General features: G+C 39.2%; 1 protein-coding gene across 4 annotated transcripts in view; it reads right to left on the reverse strand.

Annotated features, from left to right (window-relative positions):
* The window catches only part of COL21A1 (collagen type XXI alpha 1 chain), a 185,264-nt gene extending 173,648 nt beyond the window's left edge, over window positions 1-11,616 (reverse strand). For 3 of the 4 annotated variants that reach the window (XM_047859716.1, XM_047859712.1, XM_047859713.1), the window contains exon 1: window positions 11,439-11,616. The gene's annotated coding sequence lies outside the window, so the exon portion shown is untranslated. Of the gene's footprint in view, window positions 1-3,102; window positions 3,148-11,438 lie in introns of those variants that run through there. The other variant, XM_047859714.1, reaches the window with a different exon arrangement.
* Window positions 11,617-27,731: the final 16,115 nt, after the last annotated feature.

Raw genomic sequence — 27,731 nt, forward strand, 5'->3', positions numbered from 1 at the left:
ACTCTGGGCAGTTACAGCAGACAACTTATCTCCCAGCATGCAAGTCCCTCCCCTGATTCCTCATTGACTGAGTACTACAGAGGTTACAGCCTTACCCAGACATGGCCTGTGCCCATATAAGGCAAAAAGTAGTCTGAATGGAACAAGTCTACATTCCCTGAGGTGACACAGACACTTCAGTTCTTTGGCACATGCTCATTGCAAAGCCCATGAAAATAAGCCCGCAAAAGGGAGAGGGGAAGAAGACCCAGAAGTGCAGTATCCAGGGGTTTGGGACGCCAAGGGGTGGAGGGCAATTCATACATGTTTCCAATAGGTTGTAAATCTACTGTTAACTAGACGGCTCAGCTTTTATTTGTATTTCTGAAAATGAATCATCTCCCTTACTTCTCATAAGTTGTCTTCAAATACTGGCAAGGCTGCCACGTGGAAAAGAAATTAAGATTCTCCCTGTCACTCCCAGAGTACGGAATTAGGACCAGTGCCTGGAAACTCCAGGAAGGAAGTTTTCAGTTTAATTTTAAAAAGTTTTTAATAAATGGAGATGTCCCTCAAACTGAAAATTTCCCATCACTAGACGTGTCTGGAATTGGACAATACTCAGTAGGTACGCTACAGGGATAAGCATTACTGGTATCAACAGCATTTATACTGTAAACGATTATTTTTAAGATAATTTCCAAACCTATGATTTATGTTGACTGGGGTGTGTATCTAAACTGAATCATTTATCCAAACTGCACCATGCTTCTAGAAGCAGGTTCTATGAAGCACATCATGACAAAAACAGACCACACCGTCCACAGTGCCTACCACCAGTATTAGACCATTTAGAGCTCCAATACAGTTTTATTTTGCCTCCTAAAAATTATACTTGAAATAGTCCATCTCCAAATGGTATCATAAGCAACCTGGGGTCATGATCAACATCAATCTATTAGGTGCCCTGGTAGCCACTGAAATTAAACTTGCTGACTCATCACTTCTCTTGTTTGGGGTTGTTGTTGGGTTTTTTTCCTCTTCATATAGCACATAGTCAATGTTTTTATAATCAGCAACATGTCCTTGTTGTGAAAATAATGAAATACACAGGAATGGTTTCCTTGGGAGTTTCTATATCTCCCCTCCCCCTTGATATACCAAAATTGCTGCATTTTTCCATTTAGAACTTTCCAACTCCCTAGTGAGAATCACGGATACAGAAACTGAAACCCATTCTTGTGGATTTTGCAGGTAATAAAATACACCTTGTTCCTTTCTCCTTTTACCTTAGAACATACCGATAGATGGCTCTGAGAAAACAGAAATCCCAGAAGATTTTTAAGAGAGAAAAATCAAAACATATAGTTCTTTAGAGTCTAGAGTAATAAAGATTAGCAAAGTCTTGCACTCAAGAGAAGCAAGGCTACATGTCCTCATCACTAAGGTCTGGAAACAGTACAGTATATAAGTGGATTCCTTAGGATACTGGCTAGACCAGCCTTTCTAAGAATTTGAAGTACAAAAACAATGAAATAAACAGTAAAAACTTTCTCCTACAGCTCACTTGATGATAAATGCTCATCTTTGAAGATAAACTGGAAGACAGGATGAAGTAGAAAGTGTACACACATTTATTTTTTAAGTCATTAGTACTTAAATTAAGTTTGAAAATGTAAAATTATCTTTGTTTCTCTAGTCTTACTTAGGCTGCTTTAGGCTCAAAGTTCAGAAACATGGCAGGTTACTAGAAGGGAAATTTCAGATTCAGCTTGGCAGCCATATGCAAAATGTTTAAATGCACAAATTCATTGCATCACTCAAACTTAGTATTTAATAATGTAATACGTCTGGCCAAAAATTGTCCAATGTGAAATTACACTACCCAGCTAAAAATTAAAAATATTTAGAGGTATAGTTAAGGAAACACAGATGCACAAAATGGCTTTAACTATTCTATATCGGTAACTGGCCATTCATTTAATTGATTTAAAATGAATTAAAGATCAAAAATATTCACATTTTCAAAAAAAAAAAAAAAAAGAGGTTAGAGTGGAAGAGAGCCAAAGCATAAGAGACTCTTAAAAACTGAGAACAAACTGAGGATTGATGGGGGGTGGGAGGGAGGGGAGGGTGGGTGATGGGTATTGAGGAGGGCACCTGTTGGGATGAGCACTGGGTGTTGCATGGAAACAAATTTGACAATAAACTTCATATACTGAAAAAAAAAAGATCAAAAATATTCACATTTTCTTCCAGGGTTGTGTCATGTATAGCCTAAAAATAATTGATTCTGATCTCCCAGTGCCTCCCTAACTTTCCTCTGTCAGGCCTCAGTCAGTTGAATTCAATTAATCATGGTTTTTTTTTTTGTTTTTGTTTTCTGGGCTTTTTTTTTTTTTGGTTTGGTTTTTCATTTAATAGACTAAGTATTAAGTCCAAATACTTTGTAGAAACCTATGTATATCATATATGTAGAACTCACCACTGTTCTGAGAACATAGATCCAACTACAGATGCTAATAGTAAACATTCAGACTAACAGGTCTAGAGGGGGCAATTAATACACGAATGCAAATAAAACAACCTTCTTAAAGGACCCTACTGTAAGCAGCAATAAAACAGGGTGAGGGGCTTTGTGATGTGATGTCCAAAGCATCCATGGGGAAATTTGCTAAGAGAATACGAGTCTTTGAGGACAGGGATCGTGTCTCATTTATTGCTACATCAATAAGATCTAGTTTAAACTACAGAAAGAAGTAAAAAATATATTTTCCGTGTGGATGGATTAATGCATTTCCTATACAAATGCACTGAAATCCAGGCTGCAACAGTACAAAGGCACCTGGCTGACAAAGCAAATGGATACTCAAATCCAGGGCTACACCTGCCCATTGAAATTGCTGTCTTCTAATTTTCACAAAGCTGTGATAATGGGCTATCTATGGCCCTGACCAAAGAGATCTCTGTAATTGCTAAATCCAGGAGCTCGTCACAAACCACCTCTAGCTGCAAACAAAACTTGAGGATACCCTCAATCCCATGAAACCACCATAGTGACCTTCTGGGACTGTGCCATCTAGCAAAGAAGGACAGTCTTGCAGACTCTAGATCAATACTCACAGTCAAAAGGTGTTGCTCTCAAAGGCCTCTGTTACTGCTGCTAGTGCACTGCCAGCTTCAGGAGACTCCATCCCCTGCGTCCACACTTTCCTCTTCCCCATCCCAACATGGACAATGGCAAAAATCTACATGTGCCTCTTCATGACCCAGGTTGTACAGAGGATATTTTCATCGAAATTAGTAACATGTTTTCCAAAAGATAGATATCCAAGTCCCAAGTGTGATAAAGCTGAGAAGCAGGGAGAATACTATACTTAGTATAACAAATTTGAGCTAACTTGAGTACTTTTTATCTGCCAGGCACTATGCTGAGGTGTTTATTTGAATTATTCCATTTAACCCTCCTGACCACACTAGGAAGTAGGTCCTATGCTCCTGACTTGACAGAAGGGCAAATTAAGCTTTACAAAGTTAAATACCAAGCACAAGGTCACACAGGTGCTAGGTGTCAGGGACACAACTACACAACACCCATGATCTCAGCTATTATCTTACATGCCCTCAACATCTTAGAACACAGAATATTCTTTGGGCCTTCACAAGGAGCAATAAACTGATATTCTGCTGTTACAAAAACATTCTTTGTCATTTTAGCCATGCTTTACCATCTGTAATTCGTAGTAAAGCCATGCTTTACCGTCTGTGTCTTGTTTGTAAAAGCCTATGTGGCACAATATGTACTTTATGAATTACAAGAACATAAACTAATCACACTGTAATATCATCTCTCATTTGTATGAGAATTCCAAATTACAATTTCAAGTGTTTCCATCCGTAAGTCATTAGGCATTCATTTTTGCATTATAAAAGTAACACACGTATATTAAAAAATAGACAAAACACAGAAAAGCAGAAAGAAAATACCATTCTACCAACCAAACACAACTGTTAACGTTTTGAGAAACAGGCAATTCAGAGCTCAAAAATATAATTTCATTACTCATATAAACCTGATTTCCCCCACAAACCCATAATTCAGAATCAGGAAAAAAAATGTTTTCAAGTGTTGACAAGACCAATTTCTTTAAATATAATCCCCACATGGAGGCCGAAGAAAATTTTGTTTAGCCATCATGAAAAGGCATTTACAATTTTCTTGAAATAAAAAGATCTGTTATCTCATTATTCCTCGTCCACTGTTGTCCATCTTCAGTGAACACTGAAAAAGTATGTTCATAGAAATTTTAGAAATGCATTCTACATTTCCCAGTAGACTAATTTCCTAAAGGATTCTATCCCACATTAACTTAAACTCTATATATAGATGTCCTACGCTGAAATTCTTTACATGCCCCATATGGCCTCAAACAGTGTTTTGGTACGTAAAAACATACAAAGAGCGAAATGAAAGACTTTACAATCACACCTGCCCAGCTGTCCCTTACTGTAGGCTCTTCCAAGCTACTAGCTTTCAGGGAGTTGGTGGCAGGCTGGGATGAGAATCCAGGTTTCCCATTTCCTGGTCTAGGGCCTTCTTGGGAATAGTAAGAGCATTTATTGATTTAGTATTTGATGTGTAAGTATTACTATTACTGTTTAAATGGCAGTATAGAAATGACACATAACTTAGGCAGTAGGTACCTACTTGAGACACTATATACTACTCACCTGCTTGCTGCCATTAAATAGACTTTGAATTAGGTTCCAGGTGCCTCCAATTCCCTGCAAGAATATGAACCCTGTCTCTTCTTTTCACCCCTGCTCCCTCCTCATTCCAAAGAAACCCAAGTAGAAACTCTACCTATACCATTCTAGTGAAGACAGTGACCGTGTCATCCCTGCTTCCCCCAGTTTTTATTTCACTCTTTCTCATTTCAAACCTTAGTCCAAAGGTGCTAGCTCACAAGTGTTTTGAACAGAACTGTCAAAGGAGCTATAAAATGGAGAAAAGGCAGACTGCCCAAGGCAAAGGGAAATTTCTCCAGAAAGTGGTGAAGTGCATACATTCTCAGGACCCTAGGTGTTAATCTTCTCCACAGTGCCTCTCTCTAGAATCAACTCTCCCTTCTTGCCAAGATACCCTTCAAATCATATTCAACCCTTTCTAAAGATTGATACATGGTAGCATGTCAAGTGTCAGTCAAAAATGGTTGAAGAAACTAAGCGACACATCAGGCAGTGACTGATTATTCTAAATTTAAATCAGAACTATTTTTGTATTATGCATTTTTTTCACTTACAGAAATTTACAAAATGTTATTTTTATATAATAAATTGAAGGGAGTTTCCCACGAAACAAAGAAAGAAAGAAAGAAAGAAAGAGAAAGAAAGAAAAAGAAAGAAAGAAAACTGCCAATTGGCTATTTATAGACTTACTAAACTGAACTTAGCAACTTCTAAGAATCCCCCTAGGATAGCCAAGCACAGGGTGAGCCCTTGATCATTATTTGATGACTGGCTGAACGCTTACAAAGAATGTTCCTGTCTTAATATTCTATCTAATTCTGGATACTACTGGAAAACACAGGCCTAGACATATCCCACAAAGTGGAATCAAATTCTCTTCCTAACAAAGTAGCAAAATACATATATAATAGGATTTTGTATTTTTGAAAGTATTTCAAAAGTTGTTTCAATCATTGAATCATCTATGGATTTGAAAGTTATAACACTATGACACCTACATTCTGGTGTTTATATTTGCCCCAACAGTGTAATAAAACATTTAAAAACTAAATTTCCAAAGAATATTTTTAGAACAACTTTCTAAAAGCTCAAACTTCACTAGAACTTCCTTTTACTTTGGATTTAAAAAAAAAATTGTTGGTCCTTTATCTTCTTGCCACTGATAACTCTAAAAACAGTTAACAAATAGCATAACTTTGCAATCATGGCTGAATTGACCTAGATCAAAACAACACACACAAATCAAAACAAAAACTAAACACTGAATCAAACACAAGCAACTGGCAGGATTCCCAGAAGGTCACTAAACTTGGACTTGAGAAAATTGTCAACGTTTCCTGAAATTTTCAAAGATATCTCTGAGTTTTTTCATTAGAAAAGCCAAAATGCCAAAGAAACAACAAAGAGAAAAAACTAAATTGAATCATTAGAAAAGACAAACCTAGTAGGAAAAAAATCCTTTTCCCAACTGACAGCTATAAATTTATTAGCTTGGCATTGTGGACATATTGTTTTCTGTGGTTTTCATTAAGAAAATCTTTTGAATAAATAACTCTGAACGCAAACTGGTTAAGTGGGATGGGTAGATCTGTAGCGTTCCAAAAGCATTCTCGATCTTGGATTATGTGCCTTTGTCACATCATCTGACTTTTCAGAAGGCAAAGTAGTTGAATGAAAAATGTACTGAGTAGAACACAGGAAATCTGATTTGTTATCCAGTGCTATACATGAGCCTTTCACCAAGAATGATGCCTCCAAGCCTCCGTTTCCTCTTTATATTACAAAACTTATAATACCCTTTAGCATTCTAAAAATTCTATGAGTACCTGGGAATCCCACGGATATTAATGTGTGATGTTACAGAACATGTTAAGAACATGATTACTCTTTTTCACAGTACATTAACCCAACTGATTATTTTTTAAATCAGCTTGGGCACCAAAATTCTAAAAAAATTTCCTCAGGTGATACCAACGTGCAGTCAAGCCTGGGAACCAGTGGGTTAAAGCAGGGATTCTCAAAGTGTGGTCTTTGGCCAGCAGCAAAAGCATCTGGGAACTTTTAGAAATGGTATTCAAAATGTTGTATTATTTTCTGAGAAACTTGAAGTACTTCACTTATTATGAAACAAATTCTCCCACTATTTAATACAGAAAAGCCATCACATGAACATAACCTATACTATTTTTTTCTTAGGATCCAATTTTCAGAGGTAAAAACAGAAAAGAGAGCTGCCACTTAAACCATTCATTAATTCCAAGACAAAATAACAGTAAATTCTTATTAAGCATTTACTAAGAGTCAGGTTTATATATGCTAGCTCATTTACTCCATACAACCCTGCTGAGGGAGGTAGTGTTTCCCCAATTTTACTAATGAGGAAACAGATGCAAAAAATAAAGGTATATAACTTATCCAAGTTCAAACAACTAATAAGTGGCTAGGCAGCACGGCCGAACAGTGTCCTCAACCATAAGATGGAGAAGAAAGTTAGGGAACTCGGCCTCCATGTCTGATTCTCTAAGTGAGACCGGATCACGTGCCAGGAATAAACATTCCTCCTTTGTTTCTCACAAGAATGATAATGAATCTAGCTAAAGAATTACTACTGCATGCTAAGAAATATAATCCAAAGATAATAAATACAAAGTAAAACATAGATCCATTCCAGTGATGTGTTTTACTCACAAGACTTTCAAGATTGGCCTTCATAGTAAAACCAACCACTTTGGAACAAAATAGGCCCCTGAAACCAAGTAAATGAATGCCAGGTACCTCTCATCAAAACCCTTCTCTAAGTGAGCCAGGTTATGTAAATCAAATGCAATTAAGCTAGCCTCTCAAAGAGGATCTCTGCTCCAGTCCTTATGCCTAAAAGTTGAGAATCCTAAAATCACCGCGGGGGCATTGCAGCATTGATCATTCCTAATTGGCCACTTACCACAAGCAGTGCTGCCACATCCTGTCACTGCAAATTGCGACATCACAGGCTCTCTTGGTTCTTCAGATAAATTATCCAGAACACATAATTTGATTACTGGAAGTCTGAATTTTCTTCCACATGCCCTTCATTTTCCCCATCAAGAGATGTGCTTCTGATCTCTCCTCCCACCCCCACAGCTACTTCTCATCTCATAATGAGTGAAACAGAACACTGTACTTCTATGAAATTGTAATGACAGTTACCAACATTAAGTTCTAATTACATTCAATTTAATAACATTCAATTGTAATTTCAAAAGTATCCTAATAAAGACCTGATTTCGCAAATGAAGGAGTTACTAAGATGCTTATGTGCTGGAACCTCCATTGCAGTTTAGTCTTCCAGAAGAAACGTAAGATTCGTAATAGGCAGGTACTGTTAGTTAGGTGTGAGGGTGGAGTAATAAAGCAGACGCTGGCCACACCCTCAGAGCCACCCCAAGGGTTATCATCCACACCTTCAGAGCCACTTCTAAGGGCTAAAAGAACAGGAAAGGCCTAGCCACAGAGCTGACTCAAAAGTCACAAGGGGACTTCTAAGAGCTGAGAATGAGCACAAAAGGTGCAACCTGCCCATAAGTACCTTTAAGGTCACAAAGAAAGCTCATTAGACACAGTAATAGTATAACCTCTTGCATTCAAAGATGCAAGATAAAGGCACTTTAAGTTCAAAATCTAATATTCGCTTTATCCCTGAAATCAAAGGATAATCAAGATTAATTTCCAGGTACAGAATAATCTGGCATCCTTTTTGGAATTGATACCCTATTTTTTCATGAGAACTTTTTGGTCCAGATCAGTTCCAATCAAATACCGAGCAAAGAATTGCTTTTTGTGTATGTGGTTTGAAGCATTCTGAAGTTATTGCAGCTCAGGAGGAAAAGGATTCTTAAATTACCTCACCTCCCCTTTTTGCCAGTTTAGGCCTGTCCTTGCTGTGTCCTCATTTTGCTTTCCCTGATATTGTCTTGAACAAACCTTGATGTAACTGGATAAGGTTTCATTCTATTCTCACTCACAAGCACTTAAACACCAGGGGCGCCTGGGTGGCTCAGTCAGTTGAGAGTCCAACTTCGGCTCAGGTCATGATCTCACAGGTCATGGAGTTCAAGCCCCGTGTTGGGCTCTGTGCTGACAGCTCAGAGTCTGGAGTCTGCTTCAGATTCGGTCTTCCTTTCTCTCTGCCCCTCCCCCACTCATGCTCTATCTCAAAAATAAACATTAGGGGCGCCTGGGTGGCTCAGTCGGTTAAGCGTCCGACTTCGGCTCAGGTCACGATCTCACGGTCCGTGAGTTCGCGTCAGGCTCTAGACTGATGGCTCAGAGCCTGGAGCCTGCTTCCGATTCTGTGTCTCCCTCTCTCTCTGCCCCTCCCCTGTTCATGCTCTGTCTCTCTCTGTCTCAAAAATAAATAAATGTTAAAAAAAAAAATTTTTTTTTAAATAAATAAACATTAAAAAAAAGTTTTTTAAATACTTAAGAAACACCAGATGGTACTTCTCAACTGGTTCTCTTGAATGCCACAGCATGCCACTTTTAGATGCTCTTTTACCATCTGAATTTTCTTTTGTAAGGAATGATACTGTGGGCCAGAGTTCAAGACTATTTAAATGTGAATGTTAATAGATTATAAAATCCACCAGATGTTGAGATACTTCACCACAGATAGTGAATAAAGACTAATTGATTTGAAGCTAATCAAGTAAAAAAAAAAAAATTCTAGAAAGTTCCATTAAAAACATGCACTAATATTACAAAAATAATTTGAAAATATTCCTGCGTTCACATTCTGGTAAAAAGTAAATACTGTAAATTCTAAGGGTTAGGTTGACATATGAATACAACATCTAATACAGTATCAACATATTTTTCATTTCAAAAAGTATTTGGGGATTAGGTTTTTTTCTTAGTTTGAGTGTGGTGTGTGTATTTCAAGCTAACGAATATTTACTATTTTAAACACTTTAGTATTATTTCATTTAACTTTGACAACAATGTGAGAATTAAAAGTATGCATTATTGTACTACCACAGTCCCCATTTTACAGATGAGGAAAGTGAGGCTCAGAAAAGTTATGCAACCCTCCCAGAGCACAGGGAAGCAGAAGAGCACATTTTGAACCTGAGACTTGAGCCTCAAAGCCTCCTGTTCGTAACCACTACCTGTATTTTCCCCAGTTCTCTAAACACAAGCTCAGTACCTGTCCCTTAGCAAGCCTATATACTACAGTCACAAACTCGCACAGCAAATACCAGCTTGGAAAATAAACGTTCTCTGTACAGGATGTCTTGCTACAGTTAGCACTGTGTTCACCACACCACACATGCTGGGGCTGGAGTCATGCCTATTCTAGCTTTTTAATCCAATGTCAGATTTTCTAATCCATTTAAGCTTATTTGCAAAGTCATTCTATTTCTGTACTAATGACTTAGAAACAGCTGGAATCTTTTCAGCCAAAATTTTGAAATCTCAGATCTCTATTAAAAGAAAAAAGGAACCACTTCAGATAATCCAGAGACCTGCAATGCTGAATTCCCTTTCACTCTGGAGACTGGCATAAATTCCTTAAACCTCCAACTGCTTTAAAAAAAAAAAAAAAAAAAGTCCTGTAATGTACACTGATGACAGGGATGATCTGGAATCTTGTCACTGGGAGCCAAAGATTCATGTTATTACAACTAGAAAACTCCTATGTACATTTCTTCTTTGGCTTCATTTCAACTCTAAGAACATAAAATTCCTATTCTCCCCTAAAGTATGCAAATTCCACTATGTCAAAATTGCTCAAGATGATAGCTAAGTCTCTATACCCTTTATAGGATCCTCCAAAGTTCCCAGTATGATTTTTTTTTTTTTTCAATATGGATAAAACGCTACCAATGCATACCTCGGATTTTCCGAAAAGTATGGTTTCCTTCTCCTTCTGTGGAGGGGAATCTGCAGGTGTTTGCCCTTAACTGAGATCCAACCCAATAGTTCTCAAAAGTAAGCAAATGCTAGCATCACCTGGAGAACTCAAATAACACAGAGAGCTAGGCCCTACTTTGAGAGTTTCAGTCTGTGCCCTAAAGTGTCCCTTCAAGTTCCCAGGTGAGGCTCCTGCTGCTGGCCAGAGATTACACTTTGAGAACCACTGCTTTAACTCACTGGTTTCCAAACTATTCCACGTGGAAATCACCTGAAAAGAGTTGGGGGTTTTTTTGTTTGTTTTGCTTTGTTTGTTTTTTTGTTGTTTTTTTTTTTTTTAATGTGGACGCCCCAAGCCCCACTCCTAGAGACTCTGATTTAATTGGCCTGGGGTCCTGCTCAAGCACCAAGTTTGTGAAGCTCCCCCACGCGCGCGTACAGCGCAGGAATCTTCAAGAGCCTCTGGGCAGCGTCCTGCGCGTTCAGCCACTCTCCCGGCGCGCCACGTGTGGACGCCACCGCCTCTTCCAAGGGAGACGTTGGGCTTAGGGGGTACCTCACCGCACAGCATTCGTTCTCGGGGCCAAACACCTCGAGGCAGAAATCAGCACCCATCGAACCTCCCGTGATCCGTTAGCACTCAGTAACTTTGCAAGACAAACCCTGACATCCCAGCCTCCAGCCTGGGTGCGGGACTTATCTCTCAGTACACCAACCGTTTCAGCGCAGGGAGAAACTGTACCCTCAGGCCAACCAAAACGTCAGGCTGCAGCCCCCCTGGAGGGCCATCAGGGAGAGGGGAGAAGGCAGTGTCACCTTACCTGGCGCAGCGTCCAGGGTCGGGTGGCGTCGCAACCAGCTGCGTGTTGCACCAAGGGTTCGGGGGCGTCCCAGGGAGTGACCTGCCCCAACCGGGGCAGAATCTGGGCCGAAGCGAGCTTGCTGCCCTCCGCCCCGAGCCCCGTCTCCCCGCAGCGACCAGTGCCGAGCGCCGCGGCTGTGAAGCCTGCTCTCAGCCCCCTGGAGGCGGAGCCCGGGAGATAAGGTTCGCGCTCCCCACCCGCCCCCTTTCCGGTGGGCAAGGCCAGAGGGTGGGTTTTGGATCGCGATCTCCAAACTAGTGGAACCCTGGTAGAAATACGCTCAGTTAAAATCCTGCCAGGACCAGAAAGTAGACGACTGGAGGGGCGGACTGAGGGACTCCCCGGGAAGCGGGAAGGTTAAAGGCGACTTTCAGAGGGTGAGAGGGCAAAAGCACCAAGGGAGCGAGGACCTGGGGAGCGTCGCCTGCACTCATCAGAGGTGGCCTGCCTCTCTTGGCCCTTGAGAACGGCCCCCAGGGGTCGCCAGGGTTAGTCACCCTGCTCCGCCCTGCAGCTGACTGTGGTACCTGTCTTTGACCTAAGGTAACAGCTACCAGAACACTTGAGGGGAGTAGGCGGTGGCCTTTGCGGCCCTAAGAGTTACAGGAAGTCCTGGAACAAGGTGACTGCCTTTGTGACAATAAAGGAATACTCATTTGTTCTGTCCATTACTCACAGAGCGCAAGAAAGTTCTTTCACAGTCCTGTGTTTAGAATTCCATTGTGCCCTGGCTCCCTTTACCCCCCTCACCTGTCACTCTCCCCACTTCTCACACTGCTTCCCCACCCCCATGTGGCCTGTTTGCCACCAGTGTGTTTTTCAGTTCCTGCTTCTCTTCATTCAGGTATCACATGCCTCTTCCAGACAGTCCTTCCTAAACACTATAGCCAAATGAAAGTCACACAACCATTCACATTCCCTAACCCCACTTTATTTTCAACAGATTACTCACCACTCTTTGAAATTGTATTATTTGTTCTTTTGTTTTGCATCCATCTCAAGGTAAGCTCTATGAGCGAGAATTGGTTTTGTGCCTCACTTTCTGCATCTACAACAATACTTGGAACATAGTAGGTGCTCAGTAAATATCAGCTGAATGAATGTGTGAACTAATTTATCTCCAAGGGAGAATGTTCACAAAGAAATGCCTTCCTTCAATAACTGAATCCTAAATTCAGGTCAGATACAAACATCTTGGGAGAATTGTCATTTTCTGCATTTCTTCACTCATTCATTTATACATTCATGTTATAGTCCATTGGTATGCAAATATGTTTCTTCCTAGGTCATATCAATGAAAACATAACAATTTCCCAATAAGGAGACATAGATAGCAGCTATATATATATATATATATATATATATATATGTGTGTGTGTGTATACATATATATATAGCTGTAATTATCTGGGGACATGTTCAATGACTTCTTAGATTCTCAAAGCATGACCCTCTGCTTTTCATGTATTAAATGGTTAAAAGCTTTCCATGTATTCCCATGTCTACATCTCCAACCCACGTCTCTTTCTCCAACTTTTAGCTGGACATCTTTATTTGTATGAATGACAAGCACTTCAAATAAAATGTGGTCAAGCCTGAGTTTATTATCTTTGTTTTCCTCTTTAGAAACCTGCTCCTCCTCTCTGCCTTCTTGCCTTTCTCAAAGTCACCACCAGTCATTCAATTGCTCAAGCTAGGACTTTGCCTCAGTCTTCACTCTAAAGTAAATATGACCCTCTCCTGATTAAAACACTAACATGGTTTTCCTTTGCTCTTAAGCTCTGAATTCCTTAACGTGTCTCCACGACTTTTCTCCACACTTAGGACTTGCCGCTTCCTCTCCACCTTCTCACCCCCTTATCCTTGAAACACTAGCCATACTTAACTTCCGCTGCCTCAAACCCTCCGTGCCCAGACTTCTGACTTTCAGAAACTCTGAAATAATGCATTTGTGTCATTTTAAGCTGCTAAGTTTTGGAGAATTTGTTATGTGACAATAGAAAACGAATACGGTGACCATAAACCCAGATATTCTAGCAAAGTCTGAATTCCCTGGGCTATTTTCTCGAATAATATTAATTAGATATTAAAAATAAATTATTGTATTCCTCAATAAATACCTTATTTATTGGGGCCCCTGGGTGGCTCAGTCAGTTAAGCATCCGACTTCAGCTCAGATCATGATCTTGCAATTCGTGAGTTTGAGCCTGGCATGCTGACAGCACAGAGCCTGCTTCGGATCCTCAGACTCCCTCTCTTTCTGCCCCTCCCCAGCTCGTTCTCTCTCTCTCTCTCACTCTCTGTCAATAAATAAGTAAACTTAAAAAAATATTTATTATTTAATTTTATTTGTTTAATAAACTTATTTATTATCTATTAAACACTTTAAGACTTGTCCATAAACATGTAAATTTAAAATTTAGAAAACAGAACATGCTTGCCAAATAAAATTTCCCAATTTTTGTTTTAGGACATTATTGTATCAAATCTATAATATAGCCCCTTCCTCCTCGGTAACAGAAAGCTTAGTCATAGATCCCAAAACCAGAACAGAAGAGGCCAAAAAAATCCTTCATTTCCTTTACAGTCCCCTTTATCTCATCTTGGCCCCATCCAAACCCAGAATATGGATATAGAAGGAACTGTGTTACAAAAAGATTGCCTATAATTGATATATTGCTCTCTTAGAAATGCCTTCTGCCCTGACTATTCAGGGCTTAATCCTGCTCAAGCCAATAATTTTTCCTGTTCTCCAGAAGAATAAGCCTATATTATTGCATTTTAAATCTCAAATTTGCAACAGCTAAAACATATTTAACCAATCTACCACAGCTGAGCCACACAGCGACAACTAAAAGTCAGTACCATTGAGAAGCAAGTGTCATATCTGTATTGCTCACCATTATATTCCCATGTGAACAATAAACAAATATTTATTGAATGAACAAATTGGCTAATGTGACAAGACCAAGGGAGAACAACATGAGTGTATATACACTGAATGCACTGATGTTGTTCCAAGCATCAGGCTAGTCTTTTGGGATAGAGCTGCGAACCAAACAAGCCCCTGTCTTCCTTCAGAAGTAGCTAAAATCACCCTCAGTTAATGCACCATTCACAAAGGCAGCAGTTCTCCAATACTCTCTCTCGGATTGCAGGCAGGATCATCCCAAGCCAATCTTACCCTTTAAATCAAAGGCAGGCATGAAGGGAGTGAGAAGTACGATTGGCAGCTTGAAAAGGAAAAGGTGAATTACCTGACAGTCTTGGCGATGCACATCACAGAAAGCAACTCTGGATGAGTTCAACAGCAAAGGAATGTATTAGAAAGATAGTGGCCACAGAAATGATAGGAAGCCTAGAGAATCAGGCTCAAAGACAGACTGGTCGGGCCAAGATTTGTGCAGCGATTACTGCCCAACAGTCCGGTAAAGGCAACACAGCATGAGAAAACAAACTGTGTCTATTCTTCCTGCTCATGCAGCACTCTGCCTAAGACCCAAAGTCCAGAGAGAGAGTCCAGTTAGCCTGGCTTGGGTTCTAAGCCCACTCCCTCATCTGGGGATCTGACAGACCCAAAGCCAGTGGTGGAGAAACATCTGATCCTAGTACACCAGCTGACAACCAGAAACTAAGCATTGTCTGATCAACCTGACCGTAAACTCAGCTGTACCCAGTAGCACTCCTTCAAATGCAGCGTGGACTTAAGTAGTTCCCAAAGTCATGAGGAAATTGCTTGACCAGGTGGCCAACCTTGAGGCAGTTCCCATGTGAGGACTATCCAGGGTGCTAAATGAAGAGGCTTAGGTCACATGCTCCATCCTTGGAGTCAGGAGCAGAGCCGACCCAGGGCCCACAGACTGGAAGAGGGAGATGGCGTTTCTTCAGATAGAATCAGGGCTCTGTTAACTAAAAAAGAGGAAACAAACCTGAGAGAAAGGGATATTAAAAAGCAACAAATGTTCACCACATTTACACCTTTTGCTGTTCAGGCTCCAAATAAAGTTTTTTCCCAAGTGAAGAGAACCCAAAACCTCATCAGACATGCAGCTCCAAATCCAAGATGTGCATTTTTCTTGGTCAGGTTTAAATGGTCCAACAACCATGACTAAATGATAAAATTAACCAATATCAATATTAGAGAGAGAACAAGTAACTTCAATAAAGACCCCTTATTTGGTTAAAAAAAAAAAAGAGAGAGAGAGAGAATAAAATATATACCACCACTACTGTCAATATATCCTGCTAAGCAGGAACAGCCAAGACTGTTCCATGGAAGAGAAGTAGGTGTCCTGGTCAGCACACTAGTAGCTGCTAATTCTCTCCCAGGAGCATCTCCTTTGATCACTGATCAAAGGACATTGTTGCCAAGGTTGAGGTCTATCTGAGAAGACAACTTCCTTTAAACTCTAGGAGGCTTCTTTCAATTCCCGAGGCTAGAAACTAAAGGTCATTAACTTATCGAGTCATGTCCTTGAATCTAAACATCTACTGAGGATTCCAGTTTCCGGAAAGTAGTTTCAGTGTTCTGACCATCTCCTAGCCTCCATTTAAGCAATTATCAACAGGAATGTGGGGTGGAGAGTCTTGTCCAGTCTGACCTTTGACTCCAAACAAGAGCCAGCTACATTTTTGCAATAAATGTCATTATCCCCTCTGACAATCAGACACTTCATAACAAGAGGTACATGCAAGGGTCCTGGAGAGTAGGCTTCTTATTTCCTTCTGTGGTTCCTACCTTCCTACTGTTGATCCTACAAGCTTTATCATTGGCCAGAGAACTTGGCTTTTCCAACTATCCAAGTCCCCAGAGCACCAGGCTTTATGCCATTTCATTTTATAGGCTGCATTCAGTGACTATAAAAAGGCTTTCTTTCACCCAACTTTTCCTGTTTTTGAAATGAGTTTTAGCTCACGTGTCGATTTCTTCTAGTGTCCTACTAAAATATATCCCCAAAACATCAATACCTTCACATTTACCTTCTGTGTTTCTGAAAGACTCAAATGGTCTGAATCCCAGTTTACTACAGGCTACAGCTTAACAACCTTTCCTCCTATTGCATAATAATGGTGGCCAACTTCCTAGCCCTGGATAGCATCTTTTCCACCCTCCATCCTCCCTTGCCTAGATAATTTTACATTTTAAGCATTGTGACTTGTATCACCCTACTTCTGGCCCCAATTTCTGTACCAATTAGGGCTTCCTGGTTACAAGCACAGAAACTATTCCCAATCTACACAGAAAATGAATCCTTTTGAAATATATGAGTAGGTCACAGAAGGTCTGGAAAACTACATTAGGAAAAGAAGAACCAGATGAAATCACAGATAACAGAACTACTTAGCATGTTTAAAAGGATACCACTGGTGGTAGAAATGAGCTACTTTTCCCATTCATATATTAATCTACTCAACGTATAAAGATAGTGAATTTTATTGGCCTAGGTTGGGTCATCAGTCAACCCCTCAGATTAGGAAATAACAAGGCATCTAATTGTACTGGCCTACTAAAACTGCCTAGCATGGAAAAGAAGAAATCCACAAAGGAAATCAGGATGCCTCGTACCATAAAAAGAAGGAATGAGTGCTGTGTGTGCAAGACAAAATAAAACAGCTACTATGGAGAAAGGAAAGCTATGCTATTTCCTTAGGACTTTTTCAGAACCAACTGTAGAGACTACTTTCTATTCCTTTCAACACCTACATTCTTGTATCATACACACACTTTGATGGTTAAATCCAAAGGGTTAATATACACTGATTGTATTCTAAGTAGGTATGGCATATAATAGCCCTACCATGGAAATAACTGGAAAATACTTCACATCCCAAAGGTCCATGATTTTTCAGTAGTGATTCTAATGGTCCCTAGTCTTGGCCCCCATGATAACATTACTGGACCACTCAATCCACGGAACAAATCGTCCACACAGACTGGTTTGGGGATGGACAAATGACCCAAATTAGGCCAGGCAGAGATCTCTCTGGAATTGTGGAAGGGAGGGAAAGAGGAGTTTTTGTTGTTGTTTTTCTTGGATTTTGAACCTTAGGGACCATGTAAGTCTGAATCTTCCTAGAAGACTATAACTGAGAATGGAAACAACACAGACATCAACAGAAACACAGGAAGAAAGTACAATCAACAGATATCAGTTGAATATCTACATCCAGCCATTACTGAACCTAGTCCTACTTCTAGATTTTTTCCCTTAAGTCAATAAATCCCTCTTTTGTTTAAACCAATTTGAATTGGGTTTCTGTTACTCTCAGTGAGAAGAGTCCTAAACTGAACACTCAAAGCTGAAAGAGCCTTAAGAAAACAGAATGTCAATATAAAATCATTTAGTGTCTATTACTAGGTATTTATCCAAAGAATACAAAAATGCTGACTAGAAGAGGCACATGCACCCCACTGTTCATAGCAGCACTATCAACAATAGTGAAATTAGGCAAAGACCCCAAAAGTCCATTGACTGATGAATGGATAAAGTAGATGTGTGTGTGTGTGTGTGTGTGTGTGTGTGTGTGTATGGAATGGAATATTACTAGGCAATCTAAAAGAATGAAATCTTGCCATTGGCAACAATGTAGATGGAACTAGAGTGTATTATGCTAAGTGAAATAAACTTGTCAGAGAAAGACAAATATATGATTTCGTTCACATGTGGAATTTAAGAAACAACAGATGAACATGGGGAAGGGAAGGAAAAATAAGATAAAAATAGAGAGGGAAGCAAACCATAAGAGACCCTTAAATACAGACAACAAAATGAGGGTTGCTGGAGGCAAGGTAGGTGAGGGGATAGACTAAATGGGTGATAAGCATAAAAGGGGTCGCTTGTTGGGATGAGCTCTGGATGTTCTATGTAAGTGAGGAATCACTATATTCTGCTTCTGAAACCAGTACTTACTATATGTTAACTAAATTGAATTATTTAAATAAAAATATAAATTAGTTAATAAATACCATGTTTTGTTATACATGAAAAAAATCATTTTGTATCTTAAATCCTTCTTAAATTTATAGCTTGAGACGCTAAATATCATTGCTTAATATTAGAGCTTGACATCAAAAATGAATATTTTTATTCCTTTTAAAATTCCAAGATCCCAGGGCACCTGGCTCAGCAGTTAAGTGTCCAACTCTTGATTTCTGCTCAGGTCAAGATCGAGGATTGGTGAGATTGCTACACTGGGCTCTGAGCTGACAGCATGGAGTCTACCTGGGATTCTCTGTCTCCCTCTCTCTCTCTGCCCCTCTCCCACTCTTTCTCTCTCTCAAAATAAATAAATAAACATGTTTTCAAAGTAACAAATGTACATAAAAGCCCAAAAGCTCAAGATAATTTGACTCATATTCTAATTTTGTTGGGTGACCTACAGTTATTATTTCCGAGAGCAGGTTCTCAGATCTAAATGTGAGACACGTAAATCAGCAGGAAAAGTTGCAAAAAAGTACAAATTCACCAAAAGTGCAGTCAGAAAGAGTTAATTATTCCATTTCATAGCTTCTCTTTTTTTCATTCAGAGTCCCAAGTTCTTCTAGCCAAGAGAACACTGAATGAATTCACATTCCCCAAGGTTTGGGTCACATTTCTTACATTTTTATTTTAGGGCTAAAAGGCAAATTCAACTTCCCTAGATTTAAACCATAACAGAAATGAGTAACTACCCTATTTCCAGCCAGCTGTGGCAATGATTTCTTGTTAGACCCCTTTCCACAGAAACTCTTCAAAAGATGCTTCATTATGGTTGTTACTGTCAAGATGGAAGAGGCGATTGGCTTTTGTGGTGAAGTCATTTATATACAGGCATCATCAAAAGTAAAAGGAAGATAAATTCTTTGTTGGTTAATTTACTTATGATTGAAATTTTGTATCTAAAGTGAAAGTACATATTCAATACTGGTGTTCCTTTGAGTTACAGTTAAAAGTTGGAAATAGAGGGGTGCCTGGGTGGCTCAGCCAATTAAGCATCTGACTTTGGCTCAGGTCATGATCTCATGGTTCATGAGTTGCAGTCCTGCACACGGAGTCTGCTTTGGATTCTCTGTCTCCCTCTCTCTCTGACCCTCTCCCACTGTTCTCTCTCTCTCTCTCTCTCTCTCTCTCTCTCTCTCAAAAATAAATAAATAAACTTTTTTTAAAAAATTGGAAATACAGGCCTGTCCACAAGGATTCCACAAGTCCCTGAATTCCTTATAGACATGGTTAGTAATGGGCTGGGATAGATTAAAAGAGAGAGAGAGAGCTCACTTCCCATTAACTTCGAAGTTGGCAGTGATATGTATCAAATTAGTGTTTCAAGTTCCAATGGATGTGTGAGTGTGCATGTGTATGTGTGGGGAGGAGGGGTAGAATGAGAAATATTTGAAGATACTGAAGTTGTTTAATGTATTTTTCTAAAAATTTTGTATTTTCTAGAAATACTGGTTCTTTAACTTTTCTTAAAGGTCATATTTTATTCCCCTGAGGGTTTGCTTAGCATCACTCTGAGATTGCTTCAAGGGTTGCATAGGACTCTGAATAATAGTTCATACAGGGAATTATCAGTGATAACCACTTGGAGAAGACATCCTACAGTGTTCTGCTTGCTTTAAAAAGGAAAGACAATCCAGGTCACCTGGGTGTCTCAGCCCAGTCATTTAAGCATCTCTGACTCTTGTAGCTCAGGTTATGATCTCACGGTTCATGAGTTGAAGCCTCACGGCAGGCTCTGTGCTGACAGTGTGGGGCCCACTTGGGATTCTCTCTCTCTCCCTCTCTTTCTGCCCACCCCCCCTACTTGTGTTCTCTTCCTATTTTAAAATAAATACATACATACATAAAAAAGAGAGATAACCCTATACTGTTTAATTTCCCAAATCATGTTAATAATCCTAGATTTTTTTCTGTCATAATAAGTCATTTATTATCCAACTTACATTTTCCCCCAGGTAAATGGCTCACACTCATATTCCCTTACATTTCAGTTCTGTTTAATTCCCAATACTTTGTTTTTATATAAGTCACTTTGACCAGATTTAAGAGAGATTTCATCATATGCCTTATGAAAAATTAGGATGTTGATGAAATGATACCTGTGGTCCCTTCCCAGATCTAAAGTGCTTGAACCTCTATGGGACAGGCAAGCCATAGTCCTAATCAGACATTATAACCTGCATTTTGTTTTCCTACTTCTCATTTTCTCTAAATCAGAGCTAATTGAACAAACTGTATTCTAGATTCATTACTCTCTTTTTCAATTCTGGGTATAATATCTTTCTTTTCTAACCTTCTAAACTTATTGTTGTTCTTAAAAGGGAGAATGTATGTGTACTTAGTGTCTATATAGATTTTGCCCCAGTCTAACTGCACAGAGCCCTGTAAAACTAATCTTTTCTTAAAGACATACATGACTCTTTTCATTAGATGCAATCTCTAGAACTTGCCGTCATAAATTAGGCCACCTGCCTGCCTGACATCTTGTTGTAAAGGAACAGGGAGAGAAATATCTCCCTCTCGCTCTGCCAAGGTTTTTCCCTGGCCAAAAGCATACTCAGGAAGCCTCAGTGAAGCAGCAAAGGGCGGGGATGAATGCCTTGGCTTGGCTGTCTGCCTACCTTGCAGAAATGCCAAGTTATTCAAAAGAGCAGTCCCTCTTCTGTAGCAGATTCATCTGCTAGAATCTGTGCACAGGAGAGATGTGGCTTTCCCCTCAGGCATTTCAGGAGCTCAACTTTGATAAAGCCTTTGAGCCTGAATTTGAAAAAGCCACAATGTACCTGATTTAAAAAAAAAAAAAAAAAAAGGAAAACAACAAAGGTTTAAAGAGAATCCCAGCCCATTTCTCACCATAGCTGGGCTCTGAGAGATGTGATACACAGGGTAATCACAATCGCTATACACTTTCCGCAAACGTGAACCGTGACAATTCTGAGAGGTCTGCTTGGCTCAGCTAAAAGAGCCTCACCCAAGGTTCTCATCTAGTGACTGATGAATTATAAGGGCATTAGGATTATAGAGTCTCCCTATAGGTTTTTCTGATTATTTTTCGTAAGGACAAGTTACAAGACTCTGGAGTATTTTTAGGAGGCACTTTAACCCATTAAATAGTTGCTGAATAAACATGAAGCTCTCTAGATGCCAAGCAGCCTAAGACCAGGCTAAAATTAAAGCTAATTCAATGGTCTCATATCTCTTTTCCACCCTAGTTACACTCGCCCTGCTCTTCTTTAAGGATCTGGAAAGCTTAGTCTGAGGATGGTTTCCAGGGCTTCTGATCTACCCCCTTTATCTCTGGTGGATATAGGAATGTGGACAGAGATGGAAAATATTCATTTCATAGGCATCCATTGTGTTTTCTCTTCAAATACTAGCAGAATGAATCTTACTTCCTGCACTTTCATGTCTAGTGTCCCTAAAAGTTTCTTACTTAAAAGAAATATATTTTCCCTATGAAGAGAAAAAAATGAAAATTTTTAGTGTCAAATTAGATCCTTGAAAACGTAACAAGTAAATAGTCAGAATCAGAATCAAGACATCACTTTTATGTAGTGCCAGAAGTAAAGCTTCAAAGAAAAAGAGATTCAAAACTATATCCTCCATGATATAAATTAGTTTCATACTAAGGATGAGTAAAATCTAGACTTAAGATTTTGAACCCTAAATATCTATTTTCTCACTCCACCAACCAAATAACATTAAAATGAGGGTTTTATGGCCCTTTTCAAGGGCAAAGCTATATGCTTTTTAGTCTCACATGAGAGTGAAACTAATAGTGCTCCCTCATCTGGAGGTAAATATATTGATCAATTGATGGAGAAATAAGTGTGAGCAGGTTCAGTTAGAATTTTAATGTTAAAAATGCTATAAATGAGGTTCATAATAAAATGGAGGTGGCCACAGCGTGGTTTGAAGAGGCAGAGGAGAGAACAGGTGAATTAGAAGATAAAATTATGGAAAAAGAGGAAGCTGAGAAAAAGAGAGATAAAAAATCCAGGAGTACGAGGGGAAATTAGAGAACTAAGTGATGCAATCAAACAGAACAATATCCGTATCATAGGAATTCTGGAAGAGGAAGAGAGAGAAAGGGATGAAGGTATATTTGAACAAATCATAGCTGAGAACTTCCCTGATCTGGAGAAGGAAACAGGCATTGAAATCCAAGAGGCACAGAGAACTCCCTTCAGATGTAACTTGAATTGATCTTCTGCATGACATACCATAGTGAAACTGGCAAAATACAAGGATAAAGGGAAAATTCTGAAAGCAGCTAGGGATTAACAGGCCTTAACATACAAAGGTAGACACAAAAGGGTAGTAGCAGACCTATCTACTGAAACTTGGCAGGCCAGAAATGAATGGCAGGAAATCTTCAATGTGATGAACAGAAAAAATATGCAGCCGAGAATCCTTTATCCAGCAAGTCTGTCATTCAGAATAGAAGGAGAGATAAAGGTTTTCCCAAACAAACAAAACCTGAAGGAATTCATCACCACTAAACCAGCCCTACAACAGATCCTAAGGGGGACTCTGTGAGTGAAATGTTGCAAGGACCACAAAGTACCAGAGACACCACTGCAAGCATGAAACCTACAGATATCACAATGCCTCTAAACCCATATCTTTCAATAATAACACTGAATGTAAATGGACTAAATGCTCCAACCAAAAGATACAGAATGGGTATCAGAATGGATTAAAAAAACAAGACCCATCTATTTGCTGTCTACAAGAGACTCATTTTAGACATGAGGACACCTTCAGATTGAAAGTGAGGGGATGGAGAACTATCTATCACGCTACTGGAAGTCAAAAGAAAGCTGGGGTAGCCATACTTATATCAGACAAACTAGACTTTAAATTAAAGGCCGTAACAAGAGATGAAGAAGGGCATTATATAATTACAGGGTCTATCCATCAGGAAGAGCTAACAATTATAAATGTCTATGCACCAAATTTGGAGGCCCCCAAACATACAAAACAATCACAAACATAAGCAACCTTATTGATAAGAATGTGGTAATTGCAGGAGACTTTAGTACTCCACTTATAGCAATGGATAGAACATCTAGACAGAGAATCAATAAATAAACAAGGGCCCTGAATGATACATTGGATCAGATGGACTTGACAGATATATTTAGAACTCTGCAATGCAAAGCAACAGAATATACTTTCTTCTCGAGTGCACATGGAACATTCTCCAAGATAAATCACATACTGGGTCACAAAACAGCCCTTCATAAGTATAAAAGAATTGAGATCATACCATGCACACTTTCAGACCACAATGCTATGAAACTTGAAATCAACCACAGGAAAAAGTCTGGAAAACCTCCAAAAACATGGCGGTTAAATAACATCTTACTGAATAATGAATGGGTCAACCAGGCAATTAGAGAAGAAATCAAAAAATACATGGAAACGAATGAAAATGAAAACACAACAATCCAAACGCTTTGGGATGCAGCGAAGGCAGTCCTGAGAGGAAAATACATTGCAATCTAGGCCTATCTCAAGAAACAAGAAAAATCCCAAATACAAAATCCAACAGCACACTCAAAGGAAATATAAGCAGAACAGCAAAGACACCCTAAACCCCACCAGAGAAGAGAAATAATAAAGATCAGAGCAGAAATAAACAATATATAATAAAAAAAACAGTAGAGCAGATCAATGAAACCAAGAGTTGGTTTTTGAAAAAATACACAAATTTGATATACCTTTAGCCAGGCTTCTCAAAAAGGAAAGGGAGAGGGCCCAAATAGATAAAATAATGAATGAAAATGGAATTATTACAACCAATACCTCAGAAATACAAGCAATTGTCAGGGAATACTATGAAAAATTATATGCCAACAAAATGGACAACCTGGAAGAAATGGACAAATTCCTAAGCACCCACACACTTCCAAAACTCAAACAGGAAGAAATAGAAAAGTTGAACACACCCATAACCAGAGAAGAAATTGAATCAGTTATCAAAAATCTCCCAACAAATAACAGTCCAGGACCAGATGGCTTCCCTGGGGAATTCTACCAGACATTTAAAGCAGAGATAATACCTATCCTTCTTAAGCTGTTCCAAAAAATAGAAAGGGAAGGAAAACTTCCAGACTCATTCTATGAAGCCAGCATTACTTTGATTCCCAAACCAGACAGAGACCCAGCAAAAAAAGAGAAATACAGGCCAATATCCCTGATGAATATGTATGCAAAAATTCTCAACAAGATATTAGCAAATCGAATTCAATGGCATATAAAAAGAATTATTCACCATGATCAAGTGGGATTCATTCCTGGGCTGCAGGGCTGGTTCAATATTCGCAAATCAATCAACGTGATACATCACATTAATAAAAGAAAAGATAAGAACCATAGGATCCTGTCAATCGATGCAGAAAAAGCATTTGACAAAATTCAGCATTCTTTCTAAATAAAAACCCTCGAGAAAGTCAGGATACAAGGAACATACTTAAACATCATAAAAACCATTTATGAAAAGCCCACAGCTAATATCATCCTCAATGGGAGAAAACTGAGAGCTTTCCCCTTGAGATCAGGAACATGACAGGGATGTTCACTCTCACCGCTGTTGTTTAACATAGTGTTGGAAGTGCTAGCATCAGCAATCAGACAACAAAAGGAAATCAAAGGCATCAAAATTGGCAAAGATGAGTCAAGCTTTCATTTTTTGCAGATGACATGATATTATACATGGAAAACCCGACAGACTCCACCAAAAGTCTGCTAGAACTGATACATGAATTCAGCAAAGTCACGACAGAAAATTAATGTACAGAAATCAGTTGCATTCTTATCCACTATTAATGAAGCAACAGAAAAACAAATAAAGAAACTGATCCCATTCACAATTGCACCAAGAATCATAAAATACCTAGGAATAAACCTAACCAAAGATATAAAAGATCTCTATGCTGAAAACTATAGAAAGCTTATGAAGGAAATTGAAGAAGATACAAAGAAATGGAAAAACATTCCGTGCTCATGGACTGAAATAAATACTGTTAAAATGTGTCAATACTACCCAAAGCTATCTACACATTCAAGGCAATCCCAATCAAAATTGCACCAGCATTCTTCTCGAAGCTAGAACAAGCAATCCTAAAATTTGTATGGAACCACAAAAGACCCCAAATAGCCAAAGTAATATTGAAGAAGAAAACCAAAGCGGAAGGCATCACAATCCCAGATTTTAGCCTCTACTACAAAGCTGTAATCATCAAGACAGCATGGTATTGGCACAAAAACAGACACATAGACCAATGGAACAGAGTAGAGACCCCAGAATTGGACCCACAAAAGTATGGCCAACTAATCTTTGACAAAGCAGGAAAGAATAGCCAATGGAAAAAAGACAGTCTCTTTAACAAATGGTGCTGGGAGAACTGGACACAACATGCAGAAGAATGAAACTAGACCATTTTCTTACACCATTCACAGAAATAAACTCAAAATGGATGAAGGATCTGAATGAGAGACAGGAAACCATCAAAACTCTAGAGGAGAAAGCAGGAAAAAAGCCTCTCTGACCTCAGCCACAGCAATTTCTTACCTGACAAATCCCCAAAGGCAAAGGAATTAAAAGCAAAAATGAACTATTGGGACCTCATAAAGATAAAAATCTTCTGCACTGCAAAGGAAACCATCAACAAAACTAAAAGGCAACTGACAGAATGGGAAAAGATATTTGCAAATGACATATCAGACAGAGGGCTAGTATCCAAAATCTATAAAGAGCTCCCCAAACTCCACACCCAAAAAACAAATAATCCAGTGAAGAAATGGACAGAAAACATAAATAGACACTGCTCTAAAGAAGACATCCAGATGGCCAACAGGCACATGAAAAGATGCTCAATGTTGCTCCTCATCAGGGAAATACAAATCAAAAACCACACTCAGATACTACCTTACGCCAGTCAGAGTGGCTAAAATGAACAAATCAGGAAACTATAGATGCTGGGGAGGATGTGGAGAAACAGGAACCCTCTTGCACTGTTGGTGGGAATGCAAATTGGTGCAGCCGCTCTGGAAAACAGTGTGGAGGTTCCTCAAAAAATTAAAAATAGATCTACCCTATGACCCAGCAATAGCACTGCTAGGAATTTACCCAAGGGATACAGGAATGCTGATGCATAGGGGCACTTGTACCCCAATGTTTACAACAGCACTTTCAACAACAGCTAAATTATGGAAAGAGCCTAAATGTCCATCAACTGACGAATGGATACAGAAATTGTGGTTTATATACACAATGGAATACTACTTGGCAATGAGAAAGAATGAAATCTGGCCATTTGTAGCAACATGGATGGAACTGGAGAGTGTTATGCCAAGTGAAATAAGTCAGGCAGAGAAAGACAGATACCATATGTTTTCACTCATATGTGGATCCTGAGAAACTCAACAGAAGACCTGGGGGGAGGAGAAGGGGGGGAAATGTTATAGAGAGGGAAGGAGACAAACCATAAGAGACTCTTAAATACTGAGAATAAACTGAGGGTTCATGGGGAGGAGAGGAGGGAAAGTGGGTAATGGGCATTGAGGAGGGCACCTGTTGGGATGAGCACTGGGTGTTGTATGGAAACCAATTAGACAATAAATTTCATATAAAAAAATAATTTGTAATGTTAAGTCTAAAATCAGTAATTCAAAATACAAGTAAATTCATGTAGATAGGCAAAGCAACCCTCATCTCCAATTTATACAGAATCACGTACAAACTTGGATGAATCATATTTCTCGTACTATAGGTAGGTATTTCTCCATTACATACTTCTATTTACAATGACTGAGGAGTAAGCAAGTGCAATGAGGTCTCACAACAGGATGTATCAAGAGCAGAGGCTGCATGATTCAGGGCTGTATTGAAAGGAGAGATAAAAATATAGAGCATATGAAACTTATCCGCCCCCCCCCCCCCGGCTCAGCAAATCCTCATAACTAGCAAGGTTGGACTTGATTAACACTGTTTTATTATTGAACTTAAAATAGTTTAAGGTGGGGTAGGATACAGATTGTATTGCCAAAAAGAAAATCTTTGTAGCTCTCTTATGCTTCTGGTGGGAAAAGAACTTAGTTTGAGCTTTCTGGAAAGAAATTTGGCATTATGCATCAGAGGCCTTAAAATATTCATACCCTTTGACACAGTAATTTTGTTTTTAGGAAAATACCCAAATAGAATAATCAGAAAAGTAGGCAAAGATTTGTGCCCAAAGATATCAGTTAAAACATTATTTATAAT

The sequence above is a fragment of the Prionailurus viverrinus genome, chromosome B2, assembly GCF_022837055.1.
Source record: "Prionailurus viverrinus isolate Anna chromosome B2, UM_Priviv_1.0, whole genome shotgun sequence".
Lineage (NCBI taxonomy): Eukaryota > Metazoa > Chordata > Mammalia > Carnivora > Felidae > Prionailurus > Prionailurus viverrinus.